General features: G+C 40.3%; 1 protein-coding gene across 43 annotated transcripts in view; it reads right to left on the bottom strand.

The window, feature by feature from the left end:
* LHFPL2 (LHFPL tetraspan subfamily member 2) overlaps window positions 1-18,637 on the bottom strand; it is a 158,057-nt gene that overhangs the window by 105,250 nt on the left and 34,170 nt on the right. For 4 of the 43 annotated variants that reach the window (XR_011506029.1, XR_011506030.1, XR_011506005.1 and 1 more), the window contains one exon: window positions 7,242-7,293. The exons of the other annotated variants lie outside the window; for them this stretch is intronic. The gene's annotated coding sequence lies outside the window, so the exon portion shown is untranslated. The remainder of the gene's footprint in view (window positions 1-7,241; window positions 7,294-18,637) is intronic. 43 annotated transcript variants of the gene reach the window in all.

Raw genomic sequence — 18,637 nt, 5'->3', positions numbered from 1 at the left:
TGTACAGATAGTAACTTACTTAAGCCTCCCAACCACAGGTACTGTCTCATCCACTGATAGAGAAAGCAAGCTAAAGAAGTTAAGGAACTTGGCCAAGGTTTCAGAGCTCGTCCATGTGGGAGCCAGGCAGTCGTCCTCGCTCTTAATCATTGTGCCATCCTGCTTCTCTGAAAGGGTGGCTACTTCCCTATCACTAGACAAGGAGAGAGGCTGAAGATGTTCCCATCATGTAGCGTGGCAGCTCTGCCCTCCTTGCCTTGAGTGACAGAGGGAGTGAAGCCTGGTGTAGAGACATCCTCCGAGTCAGGCCGCCATGGGTAAGATGTCAGCTCTCACAGTTCCTCCTTACTAGCTGTGCGGCTTTGGGCATGTTAATTAACCTGAGTACTGGCTATCCACTGCATTGTAATACATGCTGGCTAGTGTATTTGTGAAGATTAAATAAAGCTCCTGGCGCGTACACTCGCTAGATAGAAGCTTTTAGTCACCCAGCTGAAAGCTCTCAAAACAATCATCTGACACAGGGTCACCATCTAACAAATTAATCAAAATTCTATAATAAGGTAATAACATGTAAGTCTAAACTGACATGCAACAGTCAGTTCAAAGCCACAGCCCCACAAATCCTGAAGAGTTCCTGTAGCACACTGGAGAGGCATTCCATCATTCCTCCTAAGTGTTCCCCCGGGATGGTTAAGAACCAAGACACAGGAAAAAGAAAAGACACAAATTGACAAGTTAGCAGGATGTTTTACTTAAAATCATAGTGCAAAAGTTAAAGATAATTTTTAAAAATGACATTTTACAATAGTCTTTGAGTCTAGAAAGCCAAACATTCATAGAAAATGGACAGCCTCCAACTACCAAACAAAGAATATAAAATGCATGTCACATCTCAAACTTCAGAGAGAAACTGTCTGATGAGGTTAACCTGCGCAATGGGGTCGAGCTCTGTGTTCTTTCCTCTCTCTCAGAACAGAGCCTGGTGACCGGCACCTGGCTGGCCTATCCTCAGGGTCGACAACTCTCTCTCAGTGACAAGATAGCAAACATCATACGAAGCAGGTTCTGAGCTCACATTCAAGAATGTAAACATAATCGGCAATGCCATCTACACGTGTGCCGAGGGACGTTTTCCAGGACTGCTTCAAACCAGGATCTAAGGTAAAACAAGTAAGACGAGCCGTCTGCAGACACGCCACCTCCGGTCAGGACACGGGGATTCTCCTTCCTGGAGACAGACTATATTTTTACAACGGGATTTTCTATTTTCCTTACAGATTGCTTCAACTGTAACAACGCAAACCAAACATCTGAAATCATGAGTCACCTATTGGCTTGAATCCGAAGCACCAGGTCAAATGCAGTTTAAGCCACGTCAGTGCTTAAAGGCAACCTTACTACAGCAAGAGGACAGATTTCTGCTGCCCGAAATACGCATGTCCTTTCTATCATGGTAGATGACGTCCCAGTAAGGAGAGGCATAACAAGAGACATGATGAGCAGTCCTGGCTGTTCAGGACGGCATCAGGAGATCCACGGCATTCCTTCTCTCTGAAACTGCCCCTCTTTAGAGGGAATTCCAGACAGGAAAAGCCAGCAAAGAAACTCAAACTTAGGGTATTTTTTCCTTAGAAGCGCTTCTGGCAAACGGTAGTCTGAGAGAAAGGGGAGTTTAAATGAACAATAATGGTGTTAAGTAACATCACTCTTATTTGTGGATTTAAGTAAAATTTGTTCTTCATTATAGTAGATAAAACGCTGAAAGATTCTTTCATCACTTAGGGGGAAAAAACAAGCAGCACTCTCAATTCTCCAGCTCTTCTGGACTGAACTGAAGAAAGGGATTACAAGTTATAATAAATTATAAGCAACCGGATATGACATCCAAATTCCAAATTTCTTTTCCTCTTTCATGATATCATTATAACATCTACAATTAAGGCCAGACAAATATTATTTGAAATTGAACTGAAAAGATGCACAACTACAAGATTACTTCTCAAGAAAGACAGGATGAGAAAGGTTCCATTCAAAAGGCAGGACTTTCCAAACACACAGCCTGTTTAAGATCACCCCGCTCAGCATCATCTCACAGGAGATATGAAGGTGCTCAGAGGAGGACCTCTCAGAGAGATTTTAACTCTGTCGAATAAATGAATGAAGCAAGCAGGCATGAGTGAATAACTGAACATCTGAATGAGGTAGCCCTGGGATTGAAAAGTTCCAAGAGTATTTTTCACGAGTCTCACAGTGCCCAGTTTTCCTTCAACATACGTTAGTCTTACCTCTTGTAAAATATGCCAGAAATGTGAAAATGAGAAGCACAGTAAAACTGACTGATCTTCCCCGGGCAATCCTGATTCTCATCTAATCACTCCAGTCTGCTTGGGGTGCATGTGTCATGCTGCTGTCTGAAACTGTCTACGACAGCCTTGTCCCGGCTGTCCAAAAGTCAGGCCCCCCCAGAGCCCAACCAGTCAGAAGGCAGCTGGGAACCCAGATGGAGAAAGAGGCTCTGAGTAGGCAAACGCCGCCCAAGCCCAGGAAGCCACACTAGACACCAGTAGAATATAATTTATAAACAAACATCCAGAGACGACCCATTCCTCCTTTTATGATAATGTTGACTGTTTCTTTTGCTCTCAAGTTTTTCCTTCTTCCCATTAAACACAAAAATTATGTGACTCTAAGTTGTCCATGTTCCACAGTCTGTAAATTCATATGAAACCAAACTTCAAACATTTAAAAGGAAATTCAATTTGTAAGTACTGACTAAATAAATCACAAAGTAATATTTACCATACCAAACGTGATAATTCCGTGAGCAAAGCAAACCGCCAAGCCAAGTCCCCAGCTCTTCCACGTCAGAATCACCTGTGGGACTCAGAAAACTCACGGGCCATCCAGTTCCCCCCAGCCCCTGCCCCCTCTCCCACCCCAAAACCAGGTGGGCCTGGGGTGGCGTGGAAACAGCCCCGGGCATGGAGCCAGGAGGTGAACTTTGTAACCTTGGCTTCTCGCCTCCTGTGTGACCTCAGGTACATTGCATCTCTCCCCTGGGTTTCCTCACTTCTAAAATGGGAGCACTGCATCCAATAATAATCTAAGCCTCTTCCAGCCTAGCACACATATATTTTTTTCAATTTTCTCCCAAACCCCGAGTTTTCACAGTTAGGAAACTTACGTCTCTTAGTACGGGACAGAGCAAGGAAAGGTGGAGACAGATGTACCAAGTGTCTCAGGAGAGGAGCAGACTGCTTCAACAGGATGAAAAGATTTGAGAGTGAGACACTGGCAGGGTGGAACAGGGAAGACTGTGAACAACAGGCTTGGAAAGTCACCAAACTCTCTAAGATGCAGTCCTTCCTTCTTTTTCTTCCCTTTTAAGGGAAAGAACAAAAGAAAAGTTGGGAAGAAGAGAGAAGTGAAATAAGAAACACTAAGTAAGTTCAATGCATTCAATGAACATTTGTCAAGTGTACATTATGCTATAAGAATAAGAAGAGATTTAAGTGAAGAGTAACATGGTCCCTGAGCTCAGGGATGTGACAGAATTCAGTGCTCTCAAATTTCATATGCATTAGTATCACCAGGCAAGCTCATTAAAAATACAGATGCCTGGATTCCACCCACTCATCCCAAATGTAATGAATCAGAATTTCCAGGAGGCAGAGTCTAGAAATGTTTATGTTGCTCACCAAAATTTGACAACAAACTAAATAACAATGGAAGTCAACTTTCAGATAACGCAGTTACATATACAGGCCCTGTAAGACAACTCTGACTTAGTTATAGAGAACAAATACAGGGTAAGACCAGAGTTCCCACACTATGTGCCAAGGTGTCCTGGAGAGCCACAGTGAACCCACAGGAGGATAGAGAGGTATTCCAATTTTTCAAAGAAAACACAGTGAATTGCTGAATACTGTACAAACTACTAGTTCAAGTTAATTCACAGACTGCATTACATTCTTCTTTGAAGACATCATATCTTTGTGAAAATGGGTTTTTTGTAACTGCTATGATAAAAAGCCAAGTATATGTGGCAATCAATGTGGAACAGGAAATGAGGGTGGGAGCGTCCAATCTAACTGAATGCCCAACAGGTGGACACATCCCACTTGTAAATAATGGTGGTTATTCAAAAATGAAATCAATTTAAAAATTTTATAAAGAAAAAAACATTTTTTCCAATTTATATGTATTACTTTTTCAAATGGCAACAAAGTTGTTAGAACATAAATACTTATTAGGTGGTTTGTACTTAATAAGCAAAACTCTTAGGTATTTCTTTTGTGAAATCTATCAAGACTTAGAATATCATAACAGAGATAATTTGGGAACTTCTGGGTCAAGACAACCTTACAGTGAGATTCTTTTCATAGCACAACTTAATTCACTTGCTCAAACCAGATTTGTCTAATGTTGCCATCTGGGAGAGACAGCATTCCAGAAGAGTTCCAGAATCCTGCTTTCTCAATTTCAAAGTATTCTCAAATGAGAACAATGGATAATCATGAATTTCTATCCACTGATTAGACCAATAACTTCACGAATTGTTGTCTTCCATGTTGTATTTCAAATAACATTCCAAAGTAAAAAAAAAAAAAAAGTACCTTGTTTTCATGGTGAAGCACTATTACATTTGTGCAAAGTCTCCAAACATGAGTTTCATTTATTTCACAAAATTTTAACATACAGTAATTTCAGTAACAGACTTGTTAGATAATCCAAGTCCAGTTATCCCCAGTTTTTCAAGCAACAAGTCACAGGAAATGCTGAGCTCCCTCTCCTCGTGGGGACCTCACTCCCCAGCCCATCGCACTCACTTCCAGCCCCTTTTGGCACAGTGTGCTATTTTGTTATACTACATCATTCCATTATGGATATAGTCTTATTTTCTCAATTAACGTGAACAGGATTTTATTTGAGACTTCCATGATTCCTAGAGATAAAAACTTCCCAAGATTGAAGAGCCAAGGGCAAACCTTCCTTTTAGCATGTGGAGCTTTATTAAGAAAGCATATGTCCACACACAGGCTCTGCCTACCAGTTCAATGATTAAATGAATAATGAACATCAAGGTTTACTATAGAAATGATGTCAGCATCATGGTGGAGTGAGTTATCCTCTTCGTCTTTCCCCTCTAAGTTACAACCAATAGGACCATCCATGGACCAACAAAGGACTTCCTACACAGCATACCAGAATGCCTGAGAGATTCACACACTTATACATCTGAAGGTGGGTGGACTAAACCTCCAGGAGGCAGTGGAACTGGGGAAGCATCCTCCTTCCACTGGCTTAGCAGCAGTGATCCAAATGCAAATACCCCTGGCAGTGGCAGTAGCACCTTGACCTGAGGTTTCAAAAAGCATACTGGCATGCACCAGTGGCCAGAGGCTGCAGGAGCAGTAACAGCACTCGGGCTTAGCCCCTACCCAATCCTCAGCAGTGATTAGTGGTGCCCATAACCTAAGGCTTTGGGAAACACAGTGGTGCCAGCAACCTAGCCTCCCCCGACCACCCCATAGGCAGCTGAAACTCCAACCCTGGTCTTTCTAGTAGCAAGAGCTATATCCAAAATTTGGATATCCCCAGCAGGGGCAGTGATGCCTTGACCTGAGGTTTCAAAAAGTGCACCAGAGCCAGAGACCAGAGGCTACAAGAGAAGCTCCAGTGCTTACGGCTGAGCCTCTCCTCCTCCCTAAGCAGGCAGGTGGCTTCAGGAGCCATAGCAGAACCCAGAACCCAGCCCCCAATGGCAGCATCCCTGACACCAGCTCTACCAGCAGTGGGGGCTATATACAAGACCCTGGGTCCATAGCAGTGGCAGTCACTCCTGTGAACACAGGGCCCCTGGCGGTGGTGGTACCAGCACCCCAAGATAGCTCAGAAAAACAGCATAGGTGGTGCACAAGGAAGCGGCACTCAAGCTCATCAAGAGCCCACAAAGAGCCAGTGGGAGAACGCAAGACCCAGGCAACACTAGAAGCAGCAGAAGTGCTTGCAGCCTGGTGACCCCAGTGGCAACACCCACGACTGCCACAATTGTAAGCAGCAAGGCATCAGCAGCCTTGGAGGCACACACAGCACAAGGAGACCACTGACGACGCCTCTAGCAGAGGCAGTGGGAGGTGGTATATGCAGGCTCTCAAATACGATCAGAAGCAGCTCACAATCAAAGTAACCAAAGCCTTACCTAAATATGAAAGGTGTTTACTACTACTAATGCACCAGCAGAAGATCAACTCATCAAGCACCATGAAGAACTACAATAACATGGTGGAACAGAAAGAAAATGACAACTCTCCAGAAACAAAACCTGAAGTCACAGAAGATTGTGATCTAACTGACAGAGAATTCAACATAGCCATCATGAAGAAACTCAACGAGTTACAGGAAAGTTCAGAAAGACAGTTCAATGAGGTCAGGAATAAAATTAATAAACAGGAGGAGTACTTCACCAAAGAGATTGAAACTCTAAAAAAAAACAAAAAACAAAAACAAACAAATTCTGGAGATGAAGATCACAATTAATGAGATGAAAAATAAAGCAGAAAGCATTGAAAAGGGAGCAGACCACACAGAAGTGAGCTTGAACATAGAAATCTAGAAATGATTCAGATGGAAGAGGAGGGAGAACTGAGATTTTTTAAAAATGAAGAATTTCTATGAGAAATATCTGATTCAATTAGGAAAAGCAACACAAAGATAATGGATATCCCAGAAAGAGAAGAGAGAGAGAAAGGAGCAGGAAGCTTACTCAAAGAAATAATAGCTGAGAACTTATCAAAGCTGGGGAAGGAACTGGATATACAAGCACATGAAGCTAATAGAATTCCTAATTATCTAAACACAAAAAACCCTTCTCTAAGACACATTATATTAAAACTGTGAAAAGTTAATGACAAAGGGGGCCAGCCCCGTGGCCAAGTGGTTAAGTTTGCACACTCCGCTTTGGCAGCCCAGGGTTTCACTGGTTCAGATCCTGGGCGCGGACATGGCACCACTCATCAGGCCATGCTGACGTGTTGTCCCACATGCCACAGCTAGAAAGACCCATAACTAAAATATGCAACTATGTACTGGAGGGATTTGGGGGAGAAAAAGCAGAAGAAAAAAAAGAAGAAGATTGGCAGCAGTTGTTAGCTCAGGTGTCAATCTTTAAAAAAAAAAAAAAAGTCAATGACAAAGAAAAAATATTAAGGGTGTCCAGAGATAAGAAAATAACTTACGAAAGAACCCTCATCAGGCCATCAACGGATTTCTCATCAGAAACTCTACAGCCTAGGAGAGAGTAGAAGGATATGTTCAAAATATTGAAAGCCAAAAACTATCAGCCAAGAATACTCTATCCAGCAAAGTTATTCTTCAGATATGAAGGAAAAATAAAGGCTTTCCCAGACAAACAAAAGCTGAAGGAATTCATTGCCACTAGACTTGTCTTACAAGAAATGTTGAAAAGTGCCCTTGTACCTGAAACAAAAAGGCAAAAGTTTACAAAGCTCTCAGCAAGGTAATAAATAGACAGAATCAGAAAACTGAAATTATATATCAGAATAGGTTAGTGAACACTTAATTATAACATAAAAGCTAAAAGGAAAGAAAGCATCAAAAATAATTATAACCACTTCAATTTAGTAACAAACTCACAACACAAAAAAGGATAAATTGTGACAACAAAAACATTGAAGCAGAGGAGGAAAAGGAACCTGCATGGGCTAATGGAGATAAGAAGTAATCAGCAGAAAAGAATTTTCTCATCTATGAGATCTTTCATACAGATCTCACAGTACGTACAAAACAAAAAATCAAAGCAAAGTCACAAATCATAAATAGAGAGGAAACAGAGAAAAACATCACAGAAAACTACCAAAGTAAAATGGCAGACAGAAACACAAGGAAAAAGAAACAGTGGAAATATAGAACAACCAGAAAACAAAAGATAAAATTCCAGCATTAAGCCCTCATCGATCAATAATCATTCTAAATATAAATGGATTGATTTCACCAATCAAAAGACACAGAGTGGCTGGACGGATTAAAAAACAAGACTCGGCAACATGCTGCCTCCAGGAGACGCATCTCAGCTCTAAAGAAAAACATAGGCTTAGAGTGAAGGGATGGAAGATGATACTCCAAGCAAATGCAAGCAAAAGAAAGTGGGTGTAGCCATACTTAGACAAAATAGACTTCAAGCCAAAAAAGATAACAAGAGAAAAAGATGGACATTATCTAACGATAAAAGGTACATTCTACCTAGAAGACATAACAATTATTAAAATATATGCACCTAACATAGGAGCACCAAAGTATATAAAGCAACTATTAACAGACCCAAAGGGAGAAACTGACAGCAATACAATAATAGTAGGAGACTTTAACATGTCACATCAACAGATAGATCATCCAGACGGAAAGTCAACAGGAAACACTGGCCTTAAATGAAACACTAGACCAGATGGATAAATTCTTAGGATCATACAATCTCCCAAAACTGAATCAAGAAGAAACAGAGAATCTGAATAGACCAATCACAATTAAAGAGATTAAAACAGTAATCAAAAGCCTCTCAAAAAACAAAAGTCTAGGACCAGACAGCTTCTCTGGTGAATTCTACCAAACATTCAAAGACATAATACCTCTCTTTTGCAAACTGTTCTGAAAAATCTGAAGAGGAGGGACATTTTCTAACTCATTTTATGAGGCCATTACCCTGATACCAAAATCAGACAAGAAAAACACAAAAATGGAAAATTGCAGGCCAATATTGCTAAAGAACATACATGCAAAAATCCTCAACAAAATATTAGCAAATCGAATATAATACAATAAAAGGATCATACACCATGATGAAGTGGGATTTATTCCAGGGATACAGGGATGGTTCAACATCCAGAAATCAATGAGATATACCACATTAACAAAATGAAGAATAAAAATCAAATGATTATCTCAACAGATGCAGAGAAAGTATTTGATAAAATTCAATATCCACTTATGATAAAAGCTCTCATTAAAGTGGGTATAGAAGGAAAGTGCCTCAACATAATCAATGGCCATATACGACAAACCCATAGCCAACATCATACTCAACAGTGAAAAACTGAAAGCCATCCTTCTGAGAACAGGAACAAGACAAGGGTGCCTACCCTCACCACTCCTATTCAACATAGTACTGGAGGTCTTGGCCAGAGCAATTAGGCAAGAAAAAGAAATAAAAAGTATCCAAACTGTAAAGGAAGAAGTAAAACTGTCACTATTTGTCGATGACATGATTCTCTATATAGAAAACCCTAATGAATCCACCAAAAAACTATTAGAAATAATTAAAAATGCAGTAAAGTTGCAGGGTACAAAATCAACATACAAAAATCAGCTGCATTTCTACACACTAACAATGAACTAGCAGAAAGAACAATCAAGAACACAATCCCTTTTACAATCACGACAAAAAGAATAAAATATCTAGGAATAAATTTAACCAAGGAGGTGAAAGACCTGCACACTGAAAAGTGTAAGACACAATTGAAAGAAATTGAAGAAGACAAAGAAATGGAAAGATAATCTGTGCTTGAGGATTGGAAGAATCAATATAGTTAAAATGTCCATATTACTTAAAGCAATCAACATATTCAACACAATCCTTATCAAAATCCCAATGACATTTTTCACAGAAATAGAACAAAGATTCCTAAAATTTATATGGAAGAATAAAAGACCGCAATTAGCCAAAGCAATCTTGAGGAAAAAGAACAAAGCTGGAGGTATCATTCTCTCTATTTCAAAATATACTACAAAGCTACAGTAATCGAAACAGCATGGTACTGGCAGAAAAAGGGACATACAGATCAGTGGAAAAAAACTGAAAGCCCAGAAATAAACCCACACAACTGTGGACAGCTAATTTTTGACAAAGGAGCCAAGAACATACAATGGAGAAAGAAAAGTCTCTTCAATAAATGGTATTGGGAAAACTGGACAGCCACATGCAAAAGAATGAAACTGGACCACTATCTTACACCATACATAAAAATTAACACAAAATGGATTAAAGACTTGAATGTAAATCCTGAAACCATAAAACTACTCTCTTTGACATCGGTCTTAGCAGTATCTTTTTGAATATCATGTCTGTTCAGGCAAGGGAAACCAAAGAAAAAATAAACAAATGGGACTACATCAAACTAAAAGCTTTTGCATGGCAAAGGAAACCATCAACAAAATGACAAGACAACCCACCAACTGGGAGAAGATATTTGCTAATCATATATCCACCAAGGGGTTAACATCTAAAATATACTAGAACTCATACAACTCTACAACAAAGAACTCATAAAGTCACCAAAGAAAACCCAAACAACTCTACCAAAAAATGGGCAGAGGATATGAAAAGACATTTTTTTCCTAAGAAGATATACAGATTGCCAACAGGCACATGAAAATATGTTTAACGTCACTAATTACTATGGAAATGTAAATCAAAACTCCAATGAGATAGCACCTCACACACCTCAGTATGGCTATTATCAAAAGACAAGACATAAGTATTGGAGAGGATGTGGAGAAAAGGGAACCCTCAGACACTGCTGATGGGAACGTAAATTGCTGCAGCCTCTGTAAAAAGAAACAGTATGGAGATTTCTCAAAACATTAAAAATAGAAATACCATATGATCTAGCTATTCCATTTCTGGCTATTTATCCAAAGAACATGAAAACACTAATTTGAAAACACATATGCACCCCTATGTTCACTGCAGCAATATTCACAATAGCCTAGATTTGGAGCAATACAAGTGCCCATCAACAGATGAATGGATACAGAAGATGTGGTACATATATACAATGGAATACAACTCAGCCCAAAAAAAGGTGAAATAGTGCCATTTGCCACAACATGGATGGACCTTGAGGGTATTATGCTAAGCAAAATAAGTCAGACAGAAAGACAATTACTGTATGACTTCACTCATCTTTGGAAGATAAACAAACACACACATAGATACAGAGAAGAGATTGATGGTTACCAGAGGGGGAGGGGCTGGAGGGAAGGCAAAAGGGGTAAAGGGGCACACGAGTATGGTGATGGATGGAAACTAGACTTTTGGTAGTGAACACAATGCAGTCTATACAGCAACTGACATATAATAATGTACACCTGAAATTTACTCAATGTTATAAACCAATGTGACCTCAATAAAATTTAAAAAAAAAAAAAAGGCTTACCATCTAGCCTTGGAATCCTGCCTACTTTGATTTGGCACAGATAAGGGCATAATGATGAGCACAATGGGAGATAACCTTCTGTATGGATAACTGCCTCGGCCAGCCTAAATCTGGGATTTTTCAAATTGTCCCCCAAATTATTGGCAATTTCTAGAGTTCTCTTTAGAAAATGCCTGAAAAGATAGAATTTTTGAAGTGACTATTTAGAGTCAAATCTCTGACTAAAGAGTGTCGAGTCATGGATCATTCACTGAATTCCTCTGACAAGGATAAGTGACCATAACAGAGCAAATTATTCTCAGGCTTTTATATGAATTAAGATTCACAGTGAAGGGCCTGGTGAGGTAGGCAAATGAGTTGCTCTGACCAAGCAAATCTTAACTGTGACTTTTAGCAATTAATCTCTCATTTAGATTAATAATGAGCAAGCAAGATACTCTTCAGAAAGAGCTGCTACCTGGGGAAACAGAGGAGATGAAACAAAGGGAGATTTTTCATGTGCGAAAATTATTTTGAAAGACTAAAGTTGAGAGCATTGCACCTGCTAAATTCCTAAATAGTTTTGAAAATTTTAAGGTTAGGTTTTTCACTGTGAGATGAGCCTTTCAAATAACAAAAATACAGTATATTCTTGTCAAGTGAGCAAACCAGATACCAATTCTAACAAAAGCCCTTTATTTCATTTTACTCTCCCAATATACGGCCATACCAAAGTTTCACAGTAAGAGTTAATCAGTAAACTCTTCAGTTATAAAAAGAGAAGCCAAAACTATAACCTGAGTCAAAAGATTATTTCTCTACTTTCTGAGTTTCAAAAATCAAATCATAAAGCTTTCAGAGACATAAATGACTAATGATGCAATCAGACTATATACTCACCCCCTCAGAGAGAGATTACTAACAAGATACTATGAAGTTGGCAACTAAAGTAAATGTTCTGGTTAAGAAAATACTTTCCACAATGGAACATAAATAGCAGATGACCAGGACACTGCTCCATTGTGGCCTGTATCTGAACTCAAATTAGCTGTTAAAAAAAAAAAAAGTTAACTGAAACTCCAAAAGGACTAAAAAGGAAAAGGAAATCACATTTAAATCTGCTCTACACTTGACCAGCATGTTTGCCATTTGCCCAACCCCCACGTAAGAGTGACCCTGCAGGCCAGGAGGGCACACAAGTCGGAAAGATCAAGTAACAACAGGCAGGGAAGCCTCAGAGGGAAAACTGTGAAAACACAATTAAGTAGAACAACTCCCACCATTTGGTCTGGTGATGAAAGGAGGGATGAGGTGTCAACGAGGGTGATAAATATTTGGACCCTTGACTTCTCTGTGAGGGGGAGGTAACAGAACAGATGCCTCTTCTTGAAGGGGTGATTTGATTTGCCTCGAGATTTATTAACCTGAGATGATTCTACCATGTTCACAAAACCACCATTGAGAACGCAGGTCCCAGAGCAGAAGCTCCCAAGAGCGTCGAGTCATGGATCATTCACCAAATTCCTCTGCCCAGGATAAGCGCCCATAACAGAGTAAATTATTCTCAGGCTTGTACACGAATTAAGACTCATAGTGAAGGGCCTGGTGAGTTAGGCAGACTCCCCAACAGGGAGCTGTTTCTTCTTTAAAAACAAATAAAGATTAAATCTAACAAGAGTACCAACCATCTCCATGCAGCAAACACCCCCCACCACTGAGTTCAATGGCACCAGGAGGAAAAGCACACACGCAAACCTTCCGCCCCTCACGAGCCCTCTTCAGGGCTAGGCTGAACGGAGGATGAAAGCCCCGCTCCACTGCGTTCTCCAGGCCACCTGCTAACTTGCTGCAGAAAGAAGAGAAGCCAGGGGTCTCAGGAGGCGGGTAGGAGGAGGTACCTCTCCAACCCGTCGGTCTCCTCACGGGAAAGTCCTTCCTCACTTCCTCGGTTCATCCAGCAGTGGAAACACAGAGGCAGAGAGCCACCACACCCCTAGTTAAACACTGCTGAACAACTGTAAATGCTGTAGCCGGACCTCAGCGTGGCAGCCAACAGGCAGGGAAGTCAAACTCAAAACCAAAAAAGCAAAAAATGTTTTCAAAAAATAAATCAATGCGGAAAACACACATGCACGCACACACACACATTTAGGCTCTTCCTCTAAAAACGCTAAAGAAATTTGGTACCACATTTAAAAGGGGTCCCACTGAAATTTCCAGAAAAGGAAGGCTTATCTGATACCTACTCTGGAGCGAGAAGGACAAATCACTGATCCAGAAACACACACAGTCAAGGGAGCTGATGACGGCCGTGAAGAAGAGAAATAGAAAAAAATAAAAATAAGGCCCAAAGGACACTGACGCTTCTTTGACTTTTTCAAATTAGCCGGTTGTAAGGTAAAAAGAGTTCTGTTAACGTCACAGGAAAGTAGAAGGTGCAACATTTTCTTACGAAACACAAACAGCTTAAAATTCTTCTTCGCCAGCTTCTCTAAAGGCATTTTATTCAAGATAAGGAAATCTAGGATTGAAAGGAACACATCTTTCTCAAATTCTCCTTTTATTACCCAAACAAAGAAGTATGGTACCAGAAAAGAATGGCATAAGTTTGCTACGTAGAGATGGCTGATAGTCTTATTAGATTTATTTCTTATTTATTTGTTCTTAAAGAACAAACATCTGCCTGTGGGGGATTCTAAGTCACAGGGACCCTTAGACACCAATATCCATTCCCATACAAGCCTGAGAACGAGCCACTGTGAGAACTGACCCCCGGCAGAAGAACGCTGACCGGAGTTCAGTGAACACGCACCCAAGAAGACTCCTAGAGCCAAGGACTTTGGGGAACAACCTGCCAACGCTGCCTGAACCCCACCTCACAGGTCTGCTGCCACAGGCCCCCTGGTCAGAGCAAATCACAGCAGGTCTCACTCACTGAGCACTGAATATGAGCCAGGTCTGTGCCAACTCCTCACTCCACGGCACATTCTCTCATCTAAACCTCACCACCCAGCACAACGAGGCAGGTGCTGTTCTATGCATTTCTGAAGATGGAAACTGACGTGAAGTGACGGACTTGAACCCACGCCTGGCCACCTCCACAGCCTGTGCGCTTACCCAGGACACTGAACTAACCGATCAGTAAACAGCAAGCAAAGTCTCAATTATCAATAAGAAGGCTTCAAACCTCAAAAACAATTCCTTTTCCTTCCAGTCATTTTTTCCTCATTGTATTTTGTCAGAGGGCCCTTAAAGCAAACGGGAGGTAGTAACACAGTGAAAGAGCTGCAAAAGGGTCCACACGCTTTGCCAGGGATTTCTCTTTGGGGAAATATATCCCCAAGAAGGGACCCCAATGCAGGGGGAGCAATCTGCTTAAAGACGTTTGCAGCAGCATCATTCATGCCAGCCTCAAACTGCAAAGAGTTCAGCTGCCCTAAGACAGGGCTGGTTGAGCACACTATGACACATAAAACGATAAAATACTAAATGGGCTATTCAAAATGAGCAGAATATGGTTAATACAGAGAAAGGGCATGTAAAATTATAACACAATATTTTCAGTGCAACAGGATATATCTACCACTTAAAATCATAAAAAGATCCCATGCAGATACAAGTTCAGAACCCAAATCAGAGAGACAGGAGAATTCCATCTGTGAGAGTTTGTGGGGGCAGTCGTAAAGATGCTGAAGAAACTCAAACTAAAAAGTCAACAGACGCAAATGCTACACTGCTATGTGTCCAGACACCCTTGTGTTCATGCCCACATCACATGCACTCTCTGAGGATTGAAATTAAGCTCTTAATTTGTGTTATTAAAACACCTGTCTGCTCCATAGCTTCTTGAAGGCTGGTTTTACAATAAAGTCAAGAGTATCCCTGGGAGAATAATGAGGTATGAGGTTCTCCATCAGTGCTGCTCAGAAACACTGCTCTAATCCTTCTTGTTTATTCTATTCCCCACATTTATGAACTCTCTAAATCCCTTCTACTTAAACCAGAGCATAAACCTCTAGGATTAAAGACATGGTGACCTTTCTAACAGAATGTACATAACTTTATGTCTGAGCAATGTGCTTACACAGTTTTGCACTTTACCAATTTGCCGAATGAACCTGTACAAAATAATGTGTCTAAAAACTCATCTTTTAGCAACGTGCTTTATCAGAAAATGTGACAGGAGGTTTCCATTACTTCCAGTAAGAAAAAGTTATCCAGCCCCACTGAAGACTTTACGTGTGTTAACGGGCTTCCGAAGCCAGGTGACAGAAGCCATGGCTTGGCTAGGGTTTAAATTATGTTTTAAACACTATTAGGAAGAGGAGTTTAATGAAAAGTGTTTCAATTAACTGTTGATTAGCTGACAAAATCAGACATTCTACAAGACATCCAGGAAATCAATGCAACTTCAAAAGCTGGCAGGCATTAATGCAAGACAAGCATTAATGCATCTGAACAGGATGACGTGTGTCTGGGAAACAGATGGCAATGACAGGGGCTTCAGCCATCGCAGGAACCTGTTCCACGGGCCACTTCTCGGTGCTGTCGACTATCACTCACTCCTCCACCATCCTTCAAAATACTCACCAGGACTTTTAGGATCTTTTATGTCATCATTGCTACCACCACAACCACGATACCACCTCACCTGGATAGAACTCAGGTCGCCTTACAACATACCCGGCTCGTATGACAGGCAAAATCACAGAAAAGGCAGTGTCTTTAACGCTTCTACTTGAAAGTATCAATCTTAACCAAATCCTTTTTACTGACCCATTTTCTCCTTTGATCTGTCACAAATTTAACTCAGGAATCAAGACACAATAACCTGTAGATCAGTTATCTTTAGATTAATCAGCTCTACATCTGAGAATTCCCCAGAATTTAATATAATCTAAAGATGAATCATTTCTGCATAGTATTGTCAGCAGACAACATTACTTACCTTGCATCCACAATCTAGTTTGAGGTCCTCCCAAAGCTTCCTTATTTGCTATTTAACCCTCACAATCCCTATATAAAGTGAAATTTCTTTGGTCAGCGACATTCAATAACACATTTTACAAAGTTAACATCTCTAATATGAGCTCCAATGAAATGATAACAAAATTAAACAGGTGTAACCAGGAAAAGTTCTGTCCTAAAATGCCTAACTCGATTCTTACCAAGTGCCCACTATGCCCTGGGCAATGTGCTCTTGAGTCAGCCTGCTTCAGGGGAATAAAACTAGACAAAATAAAAAACTTAACAACCTTATGTCAGTTTCTAAACATAAAACACACGCACACACACAGAAAACTGGTCCATGAAATCCCAAAGTCTGGGGACCGCTTATTTCAAAGATTTTATTGTACCTTTACTTTCCCTATGCCTAAGTGACCATCTGGTTTCAGATGAGCATCTCTAGAAGCAGCATTAACTTTTTTATGCCACCAGGGACTAGGCAGTGAATTATTGCTCAGTGCTATTTAACGTACAAGACAGAAATTTATTAAATGGCAATGAAGTAGTAATTACTAAATGGTTCCCCAGTGGCCCAAAGAGTCAGTAATTAACCACCACTTAGTGCACTAAGATAGTAGTTATTAAATAGCACTGAAGGAAAAGTTCATTAAATGCTACCTTAGTGTCCTCAGAGTCATTTCCATACACTCACCATGAGCATACTCAGACACTGGGGAAAGCCAGCTGTTTGCTGGAAAACAATGTGAATTGTCACCCAGGAGCCAACGCCAGCCAGTAACCCTGGCATTTGGCTGGTTGGCTGAGCAGGCACATTATTCATTGCCCCCCGAAAGTTCCCTGTGTTCTAATTCACCCTGCAGCCTGAGGACTGGGTGTGACATGACAGCAGGCCCACTGAGTCTATCAAAGTCCTGCCTCTTTTACCAATCCACATCTAAATTGTGGTATATCTTCTCCCATAGGTTTCTATTTTGCCATTCTGACGTGGACAAAGGACATTTAAAAATAAGTTATGATCTAATAACAAATGAAATTTGACATATTTACTCCAACAACCTCCTCCAAAATGTCTTTTTTGTGCATCCTAGTTACCTCCCTCCTCTTGGTTCCTACCTCTCATTCCCATTTTATTCTAGTCTAGCCTCCTCTCTAGCCATCCCTTCTCTCCATCCCTTTTCAATCAAAATTCAACAGCTCCTCTAGAAAGCTCTACCTGATGAGGAGACAAGACATTGAAAAACTCTCCCAAACAAGTTGGTGTTTTTCCCCCAAGCTAAAGATGCCTACACCTCGTTACTGCAAGAATCTCAACAGGTAAAGTCTACCTTTCGTAGATCTGTGTAACGTCCAGACACAGGGAGCACACGGGGAACGTTAAATATTACAGCACCCTGGGCAGTAAAAGAACACACACTAAAAGGCTTTCTAGGAAGACACATGATATCCTCATCATTAGATGAACTCAAGAAAGTGTAAAAGAAAGATAAACAGTCAACCAATGAACTGGTAAGAAGTTTCAGGTGACACCAGAGGATGGACAAACAAGATGAAGGAGATAAAGTTCAAAGGGCTAGAACAACAGGTCATTAATCACAGGGATCTGGGAAAACTCTCACAGACTGAAGCGAATGGAGAAAACATTCTAGAAGAAACCAGAGAAGGTCATGAAAGCAGTGCGTCTTCCATAGTGGAAATGCTAGAATACTCACCTGGAGATTACACCTCCAGATAAGAACTCGAGTGATTTCTCTAAATCTCTATCAAATTACAAAATAGCATTTGCTACTTTTACTGCCAAAAAGCTCTCTTTAGCAAAGTTTTAGCAGTAATATGAAATTAGGGAGCATGACAGACTGTCCAAAATAGAGACTGAAAAAGGGCACTGTTTTAATTGCATAACCTCCAATGTGATGGTTACTTAAAATGAAAGGCAAAAAAAGACATAACTGCACATTAGAATAATGTAAAGGAAAATACATACTAGATATACATTTTTGGTGTTTAACCACCGGAGTTACAAAAATAATCATTAAACTTCTCCTTAACTAGTTATCCAAAGTCTATTTGCCAAGAAAAAAGTAGCTAAAAAGTTTGGGAAATTTAATCATTTAACATACGTTAGAGAACAACATTAAAGAAATTCAGTGACAGGCTTTCCTACATTACGAGACGGTAATTGATCTTTCTGCAGGTACTTTGTCAATCTGCATGAAAATCCAAAATATTTATACTCTGACACAGCAGATTTAATCCATTTACCCTAGGAGATAATTAGACAAGTGTAGCAGAAGGGTGTTTAATGGAGCATTACCCATAACTGGGAAAATATTCCATCCACAAGAACACAGTCATACAACGGAATATTCTTCAGATATTAAAAAGGAGGTGTCTAAATCCAAATTTATTGACATGGAAAGACTACCACAATCTATTGTGAAGAAAAAAATAAAACAATG

Source organism: Equus asinus, chromosome 9 (assembly GCF_041296235.1).
Source record: "Equus asinus isolate D_3611 breed Donkey chromosome 9, EquAss-T2T_v2, whole genome shotgun sequence".
NCBI classification, from domain to species: Eukaryota; Metazoa; Chordata; class Mammalia; order Perissodactyla; family Equidae; genus Equus; species Equus asinus.
This window is presented reverse-complemented; position numbering and strand designations above follow the sequence as displayed.